The sequence below is a fragment of the Apis dorsata genome, unplaced genomic scaffold, assembly GCF_000469605.1.
Source record: "Apis dorsata unplaced genomic scaffold, Apis dorsata 1.3 scaffold_52, whole genome shotgun sequence".
NCBI lineage: Eukaryota > Metazoa > Arthropoda > Insecta > Hymenoptera > Apidae > Apis > Apis dorsata.
In genome coordinates this window covers 931361-940250 of record NW_006263353.1, presented here as the reverse complement: position 1 = coordinate 940250, position 8890 = coordinate 931361, and the positions used below count along the sequence as shown (strand labels likewise).

The 8890-nt window shown below is 24.8% G+C and overlaps 1 long non-coding RNA gene across 4 annotated transcripts in view; it reads right to left on the bottom strand.

Moving 5' to 3' along the window:
- Positions 1 to 5200: 5200 nt before the first annotated feature.
- Positions 5201 to 8890, bottom strand: part of LOC102677599 — a 5512-nt gene continuing 1822 nt past the window's right edge. For 3 of the 4 annotated variants that reach the window (XR_004151787.1, XR_004151788.1, XR_004151786.1), the window contains 2 exons: positions 5911 to 6378; positions 5201 to 5424 (listed from right to left, as the gene is read on the bottom strand). This is a non-coding gene — a long non-coding RNA (uncharacterized LOC102677599). Of the gene's footprint in view, positions 5425 to 5910; positions 6379 to 7516; positions 7718 to 8890 lie in introns of all 4 variants that reach the window. The other variant, XR_004151789.1, reaches the window with a different exon arrangement.

The following is an 8890-nucleotide window of genomic DNA, read 5'->3' as shown; positions in this document are numbered from 1 at the left end:
AGAAAATTTTATAATGAAAAATTTTTAATATTTATTTATTTTGGCATACCTACAAATAAACAGAAGTGATTTATCATCTATTATAGCAGATATTGAAACAAATACTAAACATTCATTTTACATTTTTCATATTTCTTTCTCATTTTCACCTGTGTATGTAAATATATAAATGAAATTTTATACTCAGATATTTTATCCTATTAAAAATGCGTGTTTATTTAATTGCGAGAAGAAAGATATTTTTATTCAGCTGTTATAAAAGGGAATTTACCTCAGAAATATATTGGGAATCACTGCTTTAAAGCATTTATGTCGCAAGGGATATCATCTCTTTTAAGACATCGCTCCCTCGCTGCAGCAGTGGCCGTGAAATCGACTACGTCGACCATTCTAAAATCGTGCCAGAATTTCTTGCCAATTGGAGCTCCATCCTGTCTACCTGCGTAAACTACTACCCCGTGGATTTTTCTTTCTTTTCCTTCGCTAACAAAATTTCGATACCGGAGGATGGAACGAAGCGTTGACTCCTTGAGAATTAGCCAAGGAACTTGATATCGCAAGGTTTTATTTCTGCGATTAAGGCTTGCCTCGTTGCACAATTGCAGCGTTTAAAAATTTAAAAATTTTTTTATTATTATATTTAAAAAAGATTGACGAAAAGGAGAGATATAAAGGCTAATGAATAAAGTTTAGATTCATCTAATAATGATGGATGGAGATGTTTTTATATGTCTTTTCAAATCATGTTAGTAGATTGCGAAGAACATGGTTAAGATAGAAATTAAAGGAATTAATTTTTTACATATTTAATCGACAAGTGTGATCGTCACTTATCATTTCGTATTTTTTTTTTTTATCTTTCGATAAGATTCGAAAGTTTAAGCAAATGTTTCCTATCTCGTGATAAAAATTCTTGATCTTTCTCTTTGATTACTTTGAAATTTTTCGAGAAATTTTGGCAAGTGAATTAAAAAAATTTTTATGATAAGAAAAATAATTTTCAAACTGTAAGATTTTTATTAAATTATATTTTAAAGAATAATTCATAATTTTTTTTTTGAATAAAAAAAATATTATTACTTATTAATCTCTTAAATCTTCTTTAAACAAATAATTTATTTAATATTTATTAAATAATTATTCTTTCGATAATTTATCTTTTAATAATTTTATAGAAATTATTATAGTAAATATATTTATTTCTTTTTTAATTTCTTTTTTTTGTTAAAAAAAATATTTGTAATAAAATATAATGTATTTTTTTGTTTTTACATTCTCTCCATGAAACTGTAATATGTAAAAGTTAAGGAATTTTTTTAAAAAACATTCAAAATAAAGAACGTAATAGATGTACGTGCATAATATTATTTTTGTACTAGTTAGAAAGCTTTAACAAGTTGAAACGACTTCGAAAAATCGTTAACTCGCACATGTGCATTACGTCATTGGTTCATGTAAGAACTGCTAAATGATGATGATTTGTTAGTTTATGAGCCTTTGTTACCATACCAATCATCAACAGAACTGTGATATCTATCTATAATAATGTAATGAAATTTTTTTTCAAATAAGAAAGATTATTCAATAGAATAATCTAAAAAATTTAACATAAACAATTCTCTCTATTTCAAATATATTTTATAAAAGATTACATCATCATTTGAAATTACATTGTAAATATATCCATTATTATTATCCAATTATTATACTAAGATACTTTTTGTATCTTCAAAAAACACTTGATAAATCTCATTAATGTACAAAATAAAACTCTCCAACTTTTTAAACCAAAAAGAAACAAGATAAATAGCAGCATAAATCTAGAAGCTTATTTTTCCATCGTTTCAAATGCTTTGAAAGTTTACATTTCGCGATCGTACGTCGCTCAAAATAATCAGAAACCGCTGCTTAAAATTTTATTGCATGTTCATATATTCAAAGCATTTATTCATGCATTTTATATTTGAATCATATGATTGAATAACTCTAGATTACATTATTAATAATTCCTGTAAATTTTTATATATTTCTTACATTTAAAAAAAGAAAACTATTGTCAATTATTTATCTAATTTTTAGATAATTAGATCAGAATTGAAAGAAAATTGAAATAAATATCAGAAGACTGAAATATTTGCATAAACAAATACTAAAAAATTTGAAGATATTATTTTTTTATGTATTTATTATTTCAGAGAAAAGCAATTGCAAAATAAGCTGTATATTTATATATTTCAAAAATCTATTTTCATAATCATGATCTACGCATACTTACATGAAATCTCAATTTTTGTTCTTCAGTTTCTATCGTGAGTTTAAAATTTAATATAAATTTTATTACGGCCTTGGGTGTTGCTCCTTCGTCTAAGCACGCCAAATCATGAGAGGGCCAGGTTTTGCGGAATCTCCGGTGTTTATAAACGTTTAATTGTCCATGGCCAACAACATTCGGCAAGCAGTTAGCTTGCCTATTACGATACACCGCATTGGAAGTACCGGGAAAACTATGCGATCTATTTTCGAGCTTGAGGATTCGCTGTTGTTGGGCGGACATACTCCGCTACTCTTCCTCTTTCGATTCAAAGAAAGCTCGTCTTTCCCCGACTGCTTTCGTCTTTGCCACCCGCGAAAACTGATGTATTTTTAGCTGAAGCTTCAAGGTTCTGGGATAGGAACGATAAATATGTTAAATTACAGAAAACAGAGATAAACTAATTAAAATTATATTTAAATTAATGATTAATAATGATTTTAAGACGAGGTAAAATAACTTAAAAAAGGAATTGTAAATAAATATTATAATGCCTTCTAAGTAAAGATCTTGAAACTCTTGAGTATTTTAAGATTCACAATTTACTATTTTATATTACCATTTTTTTTTCCTAGAAATATTATATTTGTATTCATAGTTTTCTTAAAAAAGAATATTATTCTTTGAATAATATTTCTTGGAAAAGAAAAAATATTTTTTTCAAGTGATAAATTGAAAAATATGTTTTGTGATGGTCTGTAAGACGAGTCAAAGTTTCATCTGTAGAGAATGCTTCTTTTATTTTGTTGTATCCCTCATATTCATTAGGAATAATTGCATTTTATTTCTCCCTATTCAACTAATTCCACAAGTGTTCAGAGAACTGATCTCATGAATAAATTTAAATTTGTCAATTTAAATATTAACTATTATTTATATAATACATATTTATATAATACATATTTCATTTGCTGAAATATATTATATTAAAGATGTATATTTGTGTGTTAATTTATTATATAATTTGTTAAAATTAAAACTTTTCATGAAATAAAATTAATGATAATGGATTATACATTACTAATATATTATATTATAATATTATAATATAATATATTTTTAATTCTAATTTTTTCAGAAAAAAATTTATTTGTTTTTAATTTTTTATACTAATTAATCAATAGTTTTAAGTTTTTTTGTTTTATAATTTGTATAATAACATTTTCACAATTAATTTAAATTGAATAAAAGCTTTAATACTAATTGTATGAATTATTTCAAATCATTTAATTTAAGCAAAGAATTAACCAAGACTGTTATTCAATTGAAAGCATTGATGCATCCAATTTTGAAAATAAGTTCGATACAATCTTAATGCATCTTGAAAGTACATACTTCGAAAAATATCGATAGATGTCTCTACAGATCATTTTACTGCAGCAAAGTTGATAACATAGAGTTCTTCATATGATTTCTTTATTCTACATATTCTTGAACAAAAAATCTTAAAATAAAAACTATAAATATACAATTAATTTATTATATATTATATAAATTATATAAATTTTAATAATTATTAATGATTAACATTATAATTACAATTAATATTATATCAATAATATTATCTTAACAAACATTAAAATATTAAAAATATAAAGATTGAAAAATTTAATAAATTAATAAACATTTATCTATAATAATCAAATTCTGTATCATTTTAAATATTTAAGTTTTATTAGTACTTTTAATTAATCTAACATAATGATTTTTAATAACTTTATTTTATATAATTATAAGAATATCATTAATTTCATTATATAAAAATCGGAAGGGAAAATTTTGGAGAGGAAAATTCCATGAAAATCGTTCTCTCTGTGAAATCGAATTGACAATTAAGTATTTAGGATAGCTGCGGGTCGCGTGTCAGGAAGAGTCATCTTCACCAGCATGATCATACGTAAAAACATATGGTTTATATATGGGATATAAAATAGGTACTCAAAGAAACTTGAGAAAACAATTTTACAGAGTACTCGACTATTGTTACTTTTAATTAATATTTTAAGAGCAATTTATCAATTATATTACTTGATAAAAAAAATATTATTATTGTCATATAAAAATTATAATATTTATATAGAATTATATTTATGCATAAATCATGAAAGTTACAAAATTTTATCTAAAATTTTAGAAAATTTCATAATTTCCATCGTATATATAAATTGAATTTATCGTAAATAAAATAAATTCTCGTTTCCCAAATCCACATTTCATTTTATTCTATTTCGATGTATTCGAAACCGATTTCAGGGGAGATTAGTCATGTTATTCTTATGCCACATTTCTGGATATGGGCGCAGTTTTCCGTTCCTTTGCACCCAAAATTCTGTGTAATCAGATCTAAAAACGTCCTCGTAAATTCCCACCCGCAGTCCTGTTATATTATTGTATATAAGTAGATGATCTTATGCGGGATGATATAAACTGCGTTTTTAGCCCCCTCTCGTAGCGTATATCAGAATCCGAATTTCTCGTTCTCACGAAATATGAGGGCATAGGTCCTCGATTAATTACTCGTCAATGTGAACTACCTTTTGATCGAAGAAATATTTGGATTCGTTTCTCATGAGAATCTATGCTTTGATATTCAATCCGTTCTTTTGTCCATTGCTTTGAAGAGTTTAATACAATATGGAAATATAATATATAATAAATTTATATTTATTTATCATATCTTATTATTGTATTTAACCTCATTTGTAAAAATATTAAAAATTGTATTTGTAAATTGTATTTATTTTATTAAAATATAATAAGTTTTTTGAAAAAGAAAATGCAATTAATATCTGTAACTAGAAAAAACATTAGATTTTTTAAACTCCCATTTTTTTATTTTATATATAAATTATTTATATAAAAAAAATTTATTCAAATATCATTATATTATATTATATTATATCATTATATAGAAAATTTTAATATGAAATATATAATTTAATAGAATTTTATAGAATAGTTTCAATACATAAATGAAGATATCATTACGAGAAACACCCTGCACGTGAATACAGAACGGGATGACGACGGATGTGACTACGTCGGGTTAATAAGGATGCGACGTCATCGGGCTGCGATGTTACATTTTCTCTTTTGAATCACGATTTCCGAATCTAAAAGTGCAATTAAATGATAGCTTAATTTTTGTTTCTATTAAAAACAATTTAAGAAAAATCTCAACATCATATCACAAATTCTAGCCCATGTTATTCTATAATATTACTTTATTCTAATCAATTTTGTGATCTTATATTATTTTTCTTATATATTTATTCGATTTTCATAATTTTATAATTTTTTATGTAATTTAATATTCTCTAATACTTCATTTAAATACTTCATTTTATTCTAATCAGTTTAGTGATATTATTTTGTTTGAATTATTGTATGTTATAATTTTTTATTATATATAACTTTTCATTTATTCTTATTTTAATTTAATATATTTTATTATAAATATATAATATATATTTTTATACTTTATTATCATTAAATAATATACTATCAAATAAAAGTTGGAAAATTAATTTGATTATTAATAGTCTAAATTATCTAATTTTTTAATATATATTCTATATTTTTCAATTTTCAAAGATTACCTTTTTAAATCTTATAATTAATAATCTAATCAATTTCCTACAGTATATATTTCATTCCCCTTAACTTTCAAATTCGACCCTTTATAATATCTTCATCCCATTTATTAATAATCTAATTTAGCTCGTTCTTCACCCTTCAATTCTCAAATCTTACCCTCTTCAACCACTTAATTTAATTATATATAATTCTACATTCTTTACATATCACTTTACATCATTAATTTTATTCTCTTGACTAATTTCTTACTTTATAATTCTTTTTAATAACTGTTTAAAGTAATCTTAAATCTCTTGTTTATTATTATATAAAAGATTGATATGAATAATCTTCAATCATTTCATTTTTCTCTTTTCTTTTAATTTTTCACTTGCACCTTCTCTTTTAATCTATATATCTATTCCACAGGTGTCTCACGCGGATCAAATACACCTGTTGCATACATTGAACCCACGTGGTTGTATCCAGATCTGAAAAGAGGAATTCAGTTTGAATCAAATCTCAGGTAGAGATCATATAAGGATTTTGAATAGAGAATGTGTATATCGAAAATTTCCAAGCTCTTTGTATCTTGTATCGACTACCAGTATTCCTCGAAATACGGCAAGTTTTCATTTGGTCATCTTCCTACGCTTTGACGCGTGAAATGTACCAGCATGATATAAAATGACTAATACTGATGATGCCCTAACTACTGAGGGACTGTTGCTCGCTCGCCAACGTTTCCATGAGGGTGAAAAAAAAAAAGAAACGTTTATTGTGATCTCGATCACAATAAGAATCTCGCGACGGTCATGTGGGCACGTTAATTCATAAACTACGATTGTCATAATTGTCTTCTCTAACAAACATTATCCTGACATTATTGTAATTTCTATGGTTTAAGGAAAACTTGGAAAACTGAGGAAGAAAAAATGAGGAAAGAAATTATTAGATTTTAAATTCAAAAAGTAAAAATTACATTACAATAAATGATTATGATGGAAATTCTCTGTATGAGGATGATTTTATTTTCGTTGAATCGATCGAAATAATCGATTAAATTTATAGTAATAAATTTTTCCAATTTTATTAATTTTATAAGAAAGCAAATTTGTAATTTTATAAAAAGTCATATTATGCAACAAATGTGTAATAATATTAAATAAAATTGAAACTTAACTTCTTCAAAATTTTTAATATAAATTTTTTCTGTAAAAAATATGAATCGATATAAAAATATTCATAGACTAGGAATCCGAAGCAATTTACAAATATTTCGAAAAATTTATATTATATTATATTGTGAAAAATTGTTAAAGAAAATAGATACTCCGTTGTCTAAACAAGAATTATAATTTATAATTATAATTTTTAAAATTCAAGTTGTAAGAAATAATATTTTTAATTTTGAAATTTTTTCAAACATAATATAATATAAATAATATAAATTGAAATGAATAATTTATTAAAAATATTAGCAAAACCATTCTTTCAATAATTTGTATTATAAAATCTAATTTTCACATAAGATCATATTCAATTAAGTATTTTAAACAATTTACGTATCAAATCAGTCTCATAAAATATTATTCGACTATTCGAGTAGTTATATATTGCAGACTGTACCCTGGAGGAAGTCCCGAGAATACAGCGATATCAGCGTGAAGAGAGAAACGCAAGCATGGCTGGCAAACAGAGAGCGGAGGTTCCCCGTCGTATTCGCGCAATTACGTCCAATTGAACTAATTTAGACCAATTGACGTTAACAGGCTCAATTGGTCGGCCCTGTCAGCCTGGCCACACGGCAATACTATCCGGTCGGCATACCTACGACGTAAAAAAAAAGAGGCTCGCGTGCAAAAAGTCGCTCGGATAGTCCCTCTCCTCTTCATCTCGTTTCCTTCTGTCGCTCGATCTAAATATACTTTTCATCGAGAATATCTTTCCTTTCTTTGTTTGGTTTCTATCAACTTGCTCCATTCTCCGCATAAAAATTTATAGATATATTAAAGATATATAAATTTATAGATATACATGGTATGAAAATATTCTATGTGTTTTCTTTATTCTAAAAGAAAAAATAAAATAAAATAAGGAAAAGTGAGGAAAGGAATTATTAGATTTTAAATTCAAAAAGTAAAAATTACATTACAATAATAAATTAATATTTGAAGTATATTATATTTGCTAGATTTTGAATAAATAAAATTAGATTTAAATTAATTGATTAATTTTAAAAAATAGATTTAATAAAAATTAAAAAATTGAACAAATTGAACAATTGTTGAAAAATTGATATACGAAAAATGTAAATAATGAATTATTTATGGGGTGGAATAGTGGTAAGATGGAAGTTACAACGTTCTCTACTATTGAGAGAGAATACCATCGGAAGGGGAAGAGGTGGAGCCGAGGAACTCCTTCTATTCTGCTAGTGGAGGTAGTGGGAGAGGAACGTATCGTATCTACTTCGTTCTTATCTTTCCTCCAGGTTTCTTCCCCTCTCTAGTTACCAATGAAATGGTTGGTGGGAGATAATTATTCTATTTTTTCTTTCTTTTGCTATCAATATCCCCCACTTTCCATCTATCTTCTGCTTATTTTATATATTAAATCTTGTGGTTTTTTTTATTACAGAATACATGTATTCTTATTCAATGAAAATTTATTGTTATATAATAATGATGACTTCTTGATTCAATATTTTGAATTGTTTTATGAATATCGAGTATTAAATACAATTTAATATTATAAGAAGTTTTTTATTATATATGGATTACATTGATATTTGCAAAGATTTTAATTTTATATTATCTTCAAAAATGTAAGAATATAAAATATACCCATAATATATAAATGTAAGCATAAATCTGAAAAAAATTAATATAATATTTATAAGTATATAATATAATAATTTTAATTAAATAAAAAAATCTTTAAAAAATTATAATTTCATCACTGATTTAATTTAATTACATTTAATAAAATTAAATAAATTTG